This window comes from Eulemur rufifrons, chromosome 24, assembly GCF_041146395.1.
Source record: "Eulemur rufifrons isolate Redbay chromosome 24, OSU_ERuf_1, whole genome shotgun sequence".
Lineage (NCBI taxonomy): Eukaryota > Metazoa > Chordata > Mammalia > Primates > Lemuridae > Eulemur > Eulemur rufifrons.
The window spans coordinates 25306311-25318466 of record NC_091006.1 but is presented as its reverse complement, the minus strand read 5'-3'; positions in this window follow the sequence as shown (position 1 = coordinate 25318466).

The window sequence follows — 12156 nt, the reverse complement described above, 5'->3', positions numbered from 1 at the left end:
ACAATGTGAGATCTATTAAATGATTCCAGGCAGGAAAACAATATATAAGAGGAAGCTGAAGCAGGTGTCGGCATTGGACCAATCAGAGGTTACCCTCTAGGTGGACAGTTCCCACACAGAAGGTGAGCTCAAATGGCAAAGCCTTATCTGCAGATCCGCCAGGCATTGGCTTTATATTGCTTTTTATAAAGGTACCCTGTATGACAGAATCAAACACAGATATTAGAAGATAAAACATCTGGTTCTAAAAGCAAAGGGAAAGGAAAAAGAATAATGGCCCTCTGAAATTGCAGTGTAGTAGCCCAACACACATTTGAATAGGAAAGGGGTAACATCCAAAGTAACTTCTTTTCTTTTTTCTGTTTTTTTGAATCTGCCTAGCCTGCCTGAAAGAAAAAAAGAAACAACAAAGAAAAGTGAAATACCCTGTTGAAGAAAAACATACAGTGAAAAATATTTCTGCTGTTACTGAAGTAACATAAGTCCCTCAAGGGCTGAAACGTTCAGATTTCTGGAAAGGTAAGAGTTGGGGGGTGGTCACCCTGCAGAGGTGTTGCTCTACCTTGGATACCAGGTTTTATAAGCATGAAAGCTCAAAGAAGCTTCAGGCAAGCTCATAAATCTTCAAGGAATGAATCCCCACCTGACATGAAGTTAGAACAGGAAAAAACCTCCCACTGCATATGGGATTCTTAGGGCAAAAGGTATAGTCATAGGCTCTGTGGCACAGTGCTCAAAGTTTACTCAAGGATTTGGCTGGAAACCAGAAAACTCAGAGACTATTAAAAAAGTGACTCTGAATGAAAACATCTAATTTGTACACCATCAGTAGAATTGTAAATTGGCATAGATATTTTGCAAAAGAGTATGGTGCTTCCTCAAAAAAACTAAAAACAGAACTATCACATGATCCTGCAGTTTTACTACTGGGTATATATCCAATAGAAATGAAATTGGTATCTTGAAGAGACATCTACACTCTTGTGTTCATCGCAGCATTACTCACAGTAGCCAAGATATAGAATCAACATAAGTGTCCATGGACAGATGAATGAATAAAGAAAATTTGAGATGCGCGCGCACACACACACACACACACACACAGACAATGGAGTATTATTCAGCCTTTAAAAGGGGGCAAAAAAACCTCCTACCATTTGCAAAACACACAAACAAGCCTAGAGAACATTATTTTAAGTGAAATAGCCAGACACAGGAAGACAAGTACTTCATGATCTTACCTACATGTGGAATCTAAGGAAGTTGAAGTTGCAGAAACAGAGAGCAGAATGATAATTGCCAGGGGCTGGGAGGGAGGACAAATGGGGAAAATTTGGCCAAAGAGTACAAACTTTCAGCTATAGGATGAATAAATTCTAGAAATCTAATTTATAGCATGGTGACTACAGTTAACAATACTGTATTTTTGTGCTTAAAATTTGCTAGAAGAGTAGGTCTTAAGTGTTCTCATCACAAAAAACAGGTAAATATGTGATGTGATGGGTATGTTAATTAATTTGATTAGATGATTCAATTCATAATGTATACATATATCAAAGCATCACCTTGAACACCTTAACTATATAAAGTGTTTGACAATCATATCTCAATAGGGCTGCAGAAATTTTGAAGGATGTCTGTTTTGAGGGTTGACTATTGACATTAGATCATGATTGTATCACCATTCAAAAAAAGACTCAAGAGCAACTGTAAATTAAAAGTGGGAGATATTGTAAAGGAAGAAAGCCTTCAGAAAGCACTGCTACGCTGTGGTGGGAGTGCCAGTACAATTATCTAGATAGGTATTTATTCAATTTAATTTGGGGGGAATATCTGTCTTGACTGTTTCTGAGAAGGCAGTGTGATAAGGGCATCCACATCTCATCCCTTCCTTCAACATGGCACAGATGGTGCCACCCTAACCTTATTCAGAGATTCAGCCCAAGTTAAGTTTAAAGGCGCAGGCTGTGGATTCTGGAAAACTGGTACAGACTAGCATCCTGGTGAGACTGAAAACATTGACTCACTGAGCTGGGATTTACTATTATTGTCTTTTAACCATTTACTTATTCAGCATATGGGTAGTGGGCGACTATTTGCCAGCTCTGACTAGGCATTAAAGATTCGAATATTTCAAGCTGTATAAAACATACATTGGATTGTGTGAAATAAATGATTTTGTGTGTGTCTGTGTGTGTGTGTGTGTGTGTGTGTGTGTGTGTGTTTGAGTAGCTGAGGAAGGACAGAGGACAAGAGTTTTGCAGGAGACAACCGGGTCATAGAATTGAGAGGACAGATCTTTCATATAAATATTGGAATCAATAAAGGTGATCAATACACTGGGTCAAGAGCAGTGTTAGAGTGACAATGATCTAAGATCTCCATGGAATGAGGGACAGTGCCCCAAGGAGCCTGCATGAAGGAGAGGTGGTGGGTGATAGAGTTTGACAACATGATGTTTAGATCCAATGTTTTTATATTAGAGGAAGTGATATTAATCTAGAAACAGCTGTGGAAGTCAAAGGGCATCATATTCTAACTCTAGGCCCAAGTTGTTTTGAAGAATGGGGAGGGAAAAAAAAAAACTCTTGGAAGAGTTGTAAAGAAGTGGGAAAAATCGGTTTTTAGTTAAAAGAAGAAGATGAAGAAAATGTCAAAGAAGAGGTCAAGACTAGACATGTATTTACTGAAGACTAACTGCATTCCTGAGGGCAGTTTGAAAGAGTTTTAGAAAATGGCAGGGAGTGTGTTAGGGAGCATTACTATTTCTAACATAAAGAGTGTCTGAGGATTAGAGTCTGTGGGTTGAGAAATGACCTGGGAGACTCTTGTGTCTTGTGCTGACCGACATAACTAAGAAGGGGCATGATGATCGTGATTGTGAGACTCAGTGCTGGGAGGAAGGAGCGGTGCAGTGCAGGTACCTAAAGAACAAGCAGAATTCTGGTTTTCCACCTGAACCTTGGTCCTGGAGTTAATTATCGGTTGTGTGTGTGTGTTTTTTTTTTTTTTTTTCCTTCAGCTGCATTTCAGATTCTTTTTCAGCAAAAGGTGAGCTTTCCACTAGTTTTCTCAAGAGGAGAGATACAAAGAAACAGTAGCTGATATACCGAAAGGAGTCCTGAAAAGAAAGAAACAGTACTACTTATAAGAGCTATTAATATCTCCTAATTGAAGAGGGGCAGCCACCAGCTTAGAAATTAAGCCCAGTGGAATATGAAGTCAAAGTCAGAAAATCTAAAGGGAAGCCTTATTTCCCTGGACTCATATTCTTGCCTCAATCAATAAAATAGGAATAGGAGCATTTTTACCAGCAATGAGGAAAAAGTGTTTTCTTTTCTTCTCCTCTATCTTGCTCTTGCTCCTCTCCAAGGGATAAGAGTCTCTTCTTATTGGAAATAAAAGTCCTGAATAAGGAGGACTGAATTAAAATATGTCAAATGCTCAGAAGAATGTCTGGGACATAGAAAATACCATGGAAGTATTATAAGTATCACAATTTTTCTTGTTGATTTTATTTAAGTTTCTTTAGATATTTATGTGTTGTATTTCTCTTAGTTTACACAAGGGAACTTTGCTATTTTGGGTTTTAGCATTGTTGGTTGAGACAAATTTTATCATCTTTCTAAGGTATCATTAACCTTAATACATTTATTAACTCAGCAAATATTTGTCCAGTTCCTCCTATGTCTGATGAACACAACAATGTCTACCCTTACAAAGTTTATGCTCCAGTAAGGAAGATGGTTAATAATTTGTAAGTTTTTGGAGACAGAAATTTGAATAACAAAGATTATAACGTAGATGCAGAGGAGAAAAATCTTAATTACCAAATTTCTGGCATCATGTTTTCAATTTCACCCTTTCTAAAAAAAAAAAAATTAACATTCATTATTGCCTAAATATTTTATGAGAAAAATCATTAGATATGAAGATCAATCTAAATTAGATTTTCATGAAGTTTCATTATTTGATTTAATAAGGATTCTCTCTGCTAAAAATATTATTTTCCTCTGATCTTTTCTTTGGTTCCAAAATTGTCACTGGTCAGTAAACACATGTTGAATGAATAAATGGTTATTTCACTTGTCTTATTAGCATGGTAGAGCTTACAGTGAAAACAGCAATTAGCCTGATTCACAGTGTTAAATGAATTTAAGTAAACCAATTTTCTCCATTGCAATTATAGGCCACAGAGTACACAGGACACTAAGGCACTGCCCACATTCTGAAGAGTAAATAGTGTTCATTTTCTCTTTGCTATTCTGGTAGAGATAAAGAACTTAGAACTGGCAGGGGCAAGGTATAACACTTGTCTGAAGTGGTTGTTGAGTGATACAAATGGAGGAATTATTTTTACTTGCAAAAGTATCTGCTATACTTAAAGTATTATAATAAAATATTGAAGTGGTATACTTTAGTAGCACCATACTACTTAGTTTAATATAATTATGATTATATGGAAATCTTATAATGCACGTGTCACATCTTTTATTAGAATATCCCATTGTCATTCTAAAGAAGAACCCAGAGTTCTTAAACTCAGTCATTTAGAAGCTAAGCTAGATAGTTCTTAGACTTCATGACTTCTGTGAAGGAGGTGACCTTCTTCAGAGGTAACTCATAATGGACACTGGAAATCAGATCACTGGAAGGCCTTGGAGTGACCCACTTCTCCCTTCCTTGCTTAGAGTTCAAGAATAACTGTACAATGTGCTGAGAATGTAATATTCTGAGATAGGAAGGGACTGGCCAGAAAATTCAGGGCTCTGTTTCCTAGAACAGGATGTTCTTCAATGCTTTAGCCCATCGAGCCTTGCTCCCCCTGCGGTGTAAAACCCGGAGCCCAATGCTGCCCTGGGTCCCTCAGCTGTGGTGCAAGTGGGGTACAAGCAGACAAGACACTATCTGCCCCAGACAGCGAGGGTCATGAATCCTAGACTTCTGTTTTACCTTGCTGCCTCTATATAAGTAATAAATCCACTTCATGTAACTTGGGTGTATGAGTGTTCTGTTTTAAAGCAAGGGCAAATCAATAAAATAATGATTATTACTGATTAATGCATGATTGCCTCATGGTTATTAAAAGTTGTTTTGCAATTTAAGGTAAAGAGGGTGTTACTGAAGAATCCCTTTAGGATGTCAAACATGGAGGTTAAGTTCCTTAGGGAAAAAGTTCTCTACCTAGAGCTCCTTCAAGCTGGGCTGAAGAATGAGGCAAAATTATTGACCCAACTGTCACGGAGCCAACCTGAGTCAAGCTACAGCCTGAAGCTGGGGGTGAGCTAATTCACAGAACCAGTGAATGTGAGAATAGACGCTTACTGTTACAAGCCACGAGTGTTGTGGCTTTGTGTTATTTAGAGTTACTGTGGCAATAGTGTACCGAGACAGGTACTATCTTTTGAGACTTTCATTTATTTACTGCTCAAAATGTTTTATCTACCATTTTACCTTACACAATGTATCAATCATAGAAAGGTCTCTGTGATTACCTGTTGATTGATTGATACACAGCTTTAGACTGAAGGAATTTACAATCTCATAGACAAGAAAAAAAAACACAGAAAAAGTTATAAAACTGTAGGACACTATATGATTGTGCAGGTAGTGTGCACATGATGAATCCTACAGGGGGTTAGAAGAAGAAAGCAGACAGTTTTATTGGTGATGTCTGTGGAAAAAAATATAGAGGAATTGGTGAAGTCTGTTGATGAAACTGGGTTTGGACTGTATTTAAAGAAGGTATCAGATTAAGTATGTGTAGAGAACGAGAGATAATGAAGTACATAGCAAGGGCATGAGTGAGCACAGCTCTCTGAGGGCTAAGTGTGTAAGGAAAAAGGCATCTTTGGAAACAGATTGTAGTGGGTTCAAGTTTTGCCCCTGCCTACCTTCATAATTGAAGGGAAATTTCTTAACATTTCAGTGCCTTTATTTTCTTCTCTGTAAGTGAGCTAAGTAATATTTTTGAGTGGGATGATTTTGAGCATCAAGTGAGGTAGATTACAAACCAACAGGCATATTCTATACATTAACAAAGAACCACTGCTTCCTGTCAACTCACTCGATTTTTTTCATTTCCCTCTACATTTTTTCTCTTTTATCTTGTTTCCATTTATGAGTTCAAAACATACCTGCCTTTCAAATATTCAGCTTAAGTTTGAGAGTATGAAATTGACAGTAATAGAGCCATAAAATAGAGACGTCACTAGTCACAATGAGATTCCAGTGTTGTTCTGTTAAATCTGGCCAATTTAGCCAATAACCTTTATTGAAACGGTCATACCAAGACAACCAGAGTCCATGACTTTCCAGGCTTTCTCTGGTATGAATTAATCAGGTTGAGTAATTACTAGCAAAAAAAATGAGCAAGTCTTCTGTGATTCAAAAATGTGGCTCAGTAAACTAAGAAATGAGTCTGCACTGGAGAGTTAACAGATTTGTTAACAGATGTGGGTTGCACATGCACCCTCACACACACACACAACTTACTACACGTTTTCCTGAAGTGTAAAGGATAGTGCTGAGACATGTTCATGTAGCACTGAAAACAATTCTTTTGCATAAAATGTGTTCTTTCTGAGAGACACACACTTGCCGCATGATTCCTAGAGGTCAAGAACAAATCTTTTGAAAGATTCTCTCTGATTTCACGTTTTTATCGGCTGTTAGTATTGTACTTGTTTTTTTAGGTTTCTATAAACTATCTTATTTCTAAAGTCCTTTATAATTAAAATAATTTTCAAAAGAACAAAGTACTTAACTTGTGTCTGACGGAAGAATTAACTTTGGAGTATCCTCAATTCAGAAATAATTGTGTTAACACTGTTCAAAATGTAAAAGCATGCACATACTTATTATCTATTAGATAAAAGTGAAAGAGACCTAATAAAAGTGACTTTATTGAGATTACTCCTCACATTTTTTAAGGCAAACAATGGTGATAGAATTGGGAAATCTCAGTTTCGAGACCCACTGGGAACTTTAGAAACATGGACCAATGGAGATGGAGGCCAGAAAGAACAGGTATGGGGAGAGAACTAACCATGGGTAAGATGTAGAGTGTCTCCTGTCAGAGTTACAATGGTTAGTGCACTCTAAGGTTCTGAGGGGACATAGTAACTTGGGCTTAATCAAATTTGTCTTAGTAGCAAAGCAGGCTCAGAGACATTATTGAGCACAACAGAGCAGCATACATTCCGATATCGGGCAATATTTGAAGTTAAATTCAGAGTTATTATCTTTTAGGAATAGTAAATAATATCCAATTTCTACTTAGAAGCTGGAAAGAATTAGGATATGTGTAAGCATCTTGTTGGAAGGGGAAATCAGGGGATGGTAGTCAAGGTAATTTGCATTGGAGAGACTGAAGAGATTTTTTGAGAGCCCAGGTTTATAGAGTTTTAGTGGGGAGTAAAATTTCTCTCTCTACTTCCGCCTCAGAATCACCTCTGTGACCCCAAACAGGCTAAGTTTGATGTCACAGTTTCAGTTCTAGCAGGGAATTATAGTTTGAATCAGAGAAAAAGCTTAGCAAACATAGTGGGGACTAGACAAAGCCAAAAGATAAAGTACATATACTACCAGGACTTGCATCAGGTGACACTAGATTGATCCTCAGCAGACAGACAAATTCTAGGCTACAACCATTCAGAGGGTGGAGCTTATAACATACAACAGGGTTGGTTCCTGTATTGCTCTAACACAAACACATAAATGAAAGGATGAATAAGTCTGTAGAAGTAATTTGATGGACATGGATTAAGTCCAACAGCCCATATTATGCAGGATTTTGGATCATCGGAAAAAATTAAAGCAAAAGCAAAATAAAATAAAATCAGATTAAAAGGCAAAACTACAAACAGAAAACAATGTATTTATTATATTTTACTCTTTCTTTCCTGGAGAAAAAATATATTCTCAATGCTAAAATGTTTTCTAAAATTTTATTTAGACTTTCCTTCTTTTGTTTAAGAAAGTTACGAATAGTCACTTAAATCTTGTTTCAAGACCCAATTATTATATAGACATCCCTGTGTCTACTTGGTGCCTTCAAAGATCTCCCCGCATCTGCTGGTGAGTTTACAAGCAATTAACAAACCTCTAATATCACATTCTTGCTCCTTAAAAGTTTTTTCTAGGCTTTACCTTTTAATCTATCTTTTGAATTCTTTTTTTTTCCTGTTCTGTTTCCATTTTCTTTCCTCATGCTTAGTTTCCTTTTTTTTTTCTAGCTCTTGATTTGTCTGATATCGTATTTGAGTTTTTCTTGACGGACATGCAAACTGAGAGCTTTTAAAATCCTGTCCAATACCGGACCCAGGGTCTTCAACCCCCATCCTCATTTAGGATTAGCTGCCTCAGGCACCCATTTATTTAGAAGGGTAGTTTAGACATAAAAACCACTGTAGTTAGGAAGATATTGAAGATATATGTTAGTCTCATTTCTTAAACTACTCTAAAATCAATTGATGAAATCAAAATAAAAACTTCCCTAATTTACTACATTACGCACAAAGCTTTCTGAAGGCAGGAATTTTGTTTTCCCACCATCACCTAATACAAAGCTGACCACCTGTAGGTCCATATAGACAGAGTTTAGCAAAGTACCGTAGTTGACTTACTGCCTCACTTACTGACTGACATGAATGAATGAAACCAAATAACTTCAGAGGTATTTTAGATAACACATGTGAAATGCTGAGGTCAGGGTGGGTAGGAAGCCTAGGAGTTTGGTGACAGCAATATATACAACATTAAAGGTAAACTTGTCCAGAGAAGACTTGTGAAATCCAACTTTTACTATTGAACTTTAGCTACATTTTATCCTGATTCTCTCCAATATATACTTTTCTTTTGTCAATCGACCTCCAAAGGTATTTAGAGAACAACTGAGAGCAGACAGTAATCCACAGCCTCTGGTACCACCTAGGTTTTGACTTTGCATTTCTCATAGAAATTTTCATTTTAAACCTTAGTGCTATGAAACCTGGTTTCTAAGGCCGAGGCAGGAGGATCGTTTGAGCTCAGGAGTTTGAGACCAGCCTGAGCAAGAGCGAGACCTCACCTTCTCTACTAAAAATAGAAAGAAATTAGGTGGATAACTAAAAATATACAGAAAAAATTAGCCGGGCATGGTGGCGCATGCCTGTGATCCCAGCTATTCGGGAGGCTGAGGCAGGAGGATTGCTTGAGCCCAGGAGTTTGAAGTTGCTGTGAGCTAGGCTGATGCCACGGCACTCTAGCCGCAACAGAGTGAGACTCTATCAAAAAAAAAAAAAAAGGAACCTGGTTTCTAATAGTTGATAGTGCTGAGTTTTCCAGTCTGTTTTCCTCCCTGGAATTCTAATCATGGTATAAGCAGCCTTAATTCATCACTGATATCATCATTTATTACAAGCCTTCATCCTAACCACCCATTGTCTTTTAATGTACTTTCTTTTTACTTATTTATTGCGATGGCCTGCCCAGCTCTGTCTGCCTTTCAGCCAGGTGGCGGGTGCTGACTGATCGGCTATCACCATCCATCACAGCAGCAAGCTGCACACCATTCACTGCATTTCAAATGCATGGTGCATTTCAGTTTTCCCATTTCTAATGCCTTTGGCCTCTCTGCCAATAATTCTTCCACTTTAATATTTAAGAGGCACCCAAAAGTTTGAATGTTTGAATATCTGACTTCACAAGTAAACAGGATGTAGCCGGAAAAAAATTCTCTCTGACTTTCTGTGTCTTCCTCCCCTTTAGGTGTATGAATGCAGAGAAGGGCTGGAAGTTCTTTGTCCTTTCATGATGAATCGCCAACACTGTACTGATGCTAATCTGCTTAGTGTAGAAAATACTGCCTTTTCACAAACATGCAAAGTTTTAAATCTTTGAGGTGAAAGGAGCGCTGGAGTTCAATTAATTACTTTGTTCATTTATCTGTAATGCTTACTTCAAAGAGCTGAAGTTCAAATTGTTCTCACAATAAGCAGAAAGTCTTTCTTTATTGAATGATATAAAAATACACTTTTTGCAGCAGCACAAATAGTTGTCCTGGGTACAGTCTTAATAAAACAGTATTACTTTAGAATAGACGCCGATGTTTTTCATTTGGTTTGTTCCTTCTAATTTTCATATACTCACCGACATATGCCAAACTCATGATGTAGATGCATGTTGAAAAACGTTTAAATTTTACACTCATCAACTGTCTTAAGACGTAGACACTCAGCACTTTCACTTTTTAGTCTTTTGTTTATGACAGGTTTCATAAGCAAATAATTAGTGATTAAAAAGAGGTTACTGACTTTTGGTTTCAGCTCTAACATGTAAAGAGCTTGGATATCACCACTGTCTGCATGTAACAAGAAAAACTAGGATAATCTGTAAATCAATGCCCATCAGAGAAGAGAAGTTGCAAGACAAACCACCACACCGAAATCTGGAGACTCTGGTACATCCAGAGAAACACAGGTAAGATTTGTTTATGTAGAGCAGAAGCCACTGAAGCTGTAAACTGGTAGGATACTTAAATGATTGGTTATTTTAATGAATTCCTGCTGACGGATGCTGATGAGCTAGCATGAGAGCTGATGCATTACATTTCCTTGCTCTGCCCTCTGAGAAGGACTAAAAGCAATGAAATTGCAAAGCAGTGAGCACATTTAGCATCCAGATCTTAGTTTCTTATACCATTTTCCAATTTAAAGAATCAGAGCTCCTTAGATAATGTTTGATCCTAATACTGGGCCAGGGAATATATAGGATGAGCCTGGAGCATCTTATACTGCCAGAAAGTAAGAAAATATTCAAAATTAAACTCAATGATAAAGGTATGTCATAGAGAAAAAGGAGCTTTCAAAGGTCAAAGAGAAAAATTTGAGCAACTAATAAAGTAGTGTTGAATTATAACCCAATGTATAAAATGAATATACATGAGCCCATATAGATATGAATACATGGAGAATAAACAAATCTCTCACACACAGAATTCTCAAAAATGATGTAGATACTCTGTTCTTAAGGTAGAGAAACATAACTTTGCACTCCTTAATTGTGGGCTGTGCATAGTGACTTCTTTTCAGAGAGGAAAATATGGAAAGAAAGAAAGCAGAGAAACTTCACAGTAGAAAAACGTGATATAAGCTATATCATAATCATGACTGATATCAACAGAAATGTCATTTTTGATATGGTGTTATAAAAATGGTAATTTACTCTGTAGGCTTCGTCTCATGAACCTGTAACCCCAATCTAGTCATGAGGAAAAACATCAAATACAAACTAAGGGACATTCTACAGAATACCACTACTCCTCAGAACCATCAAGGTCATCAAAAAAGGGAAGGGAAAGGAAGAAAGGAAGTAAGAAGAGGAAAGGAAAGGGGTCTGAGAAACTGTCACAGCCACAAGAAGACTAGGGACACATGATGACTAAATTTATTGCAGTATCCCATATGTGATCTTGGAAAAGAAAATAACATTATTTAAAATTTCAGAAATCCAAAATTATAGATTTTAGTTAAAAATAATGTATTAATATTTGTTCATTTATTGTGACAAATGTCCCATACTAATATAAGATGTTGATAGTAGGAGAAACCGGGCTTAGGGCATCTGCAAACTTTTGTACTATCTTTGCAACTTTTCTGTAAATCTAAGTCTACTCTAAAATAAATATTTATTTTAAAATGTAAAATAAAACAAAACCAAAAACAAGATAGTGTCACCAAATAAGAGAATGAACAGAGTTGAGATTTTCTCCATGGAAAAAACTGCTAAAAGAAATATAGCAAAAGCATTTAAATCATAAAGATGACTTAACCTCTATTTCACTCACATATTTTATTTACTCCTACTTAAAACTGTCTAGATTTCCACTGACCCTGCCAAGAAATGGCCTGGTAGTTTTTATATCTTTCAGGCCCTTGCATATAAAACTAGCTTGTAGTTCAAGTGGCTAACAGGGAATGAGATGTCCTATCACTGGGTAAGACAAGATGCTTTAATCAGAAAGCCCTTATTTTGATGGTAAGCACCTGCTCTGCTGATCTGGAAGGGGAGCTTTCAATTACTTTGCCTCTGGGATTCTTTGGAAGAGAGAGACCAGGTATCACTACTCCTCTTTCATATTTATTCACGTAATAAAAATAAAAACTGTGCCCAGAG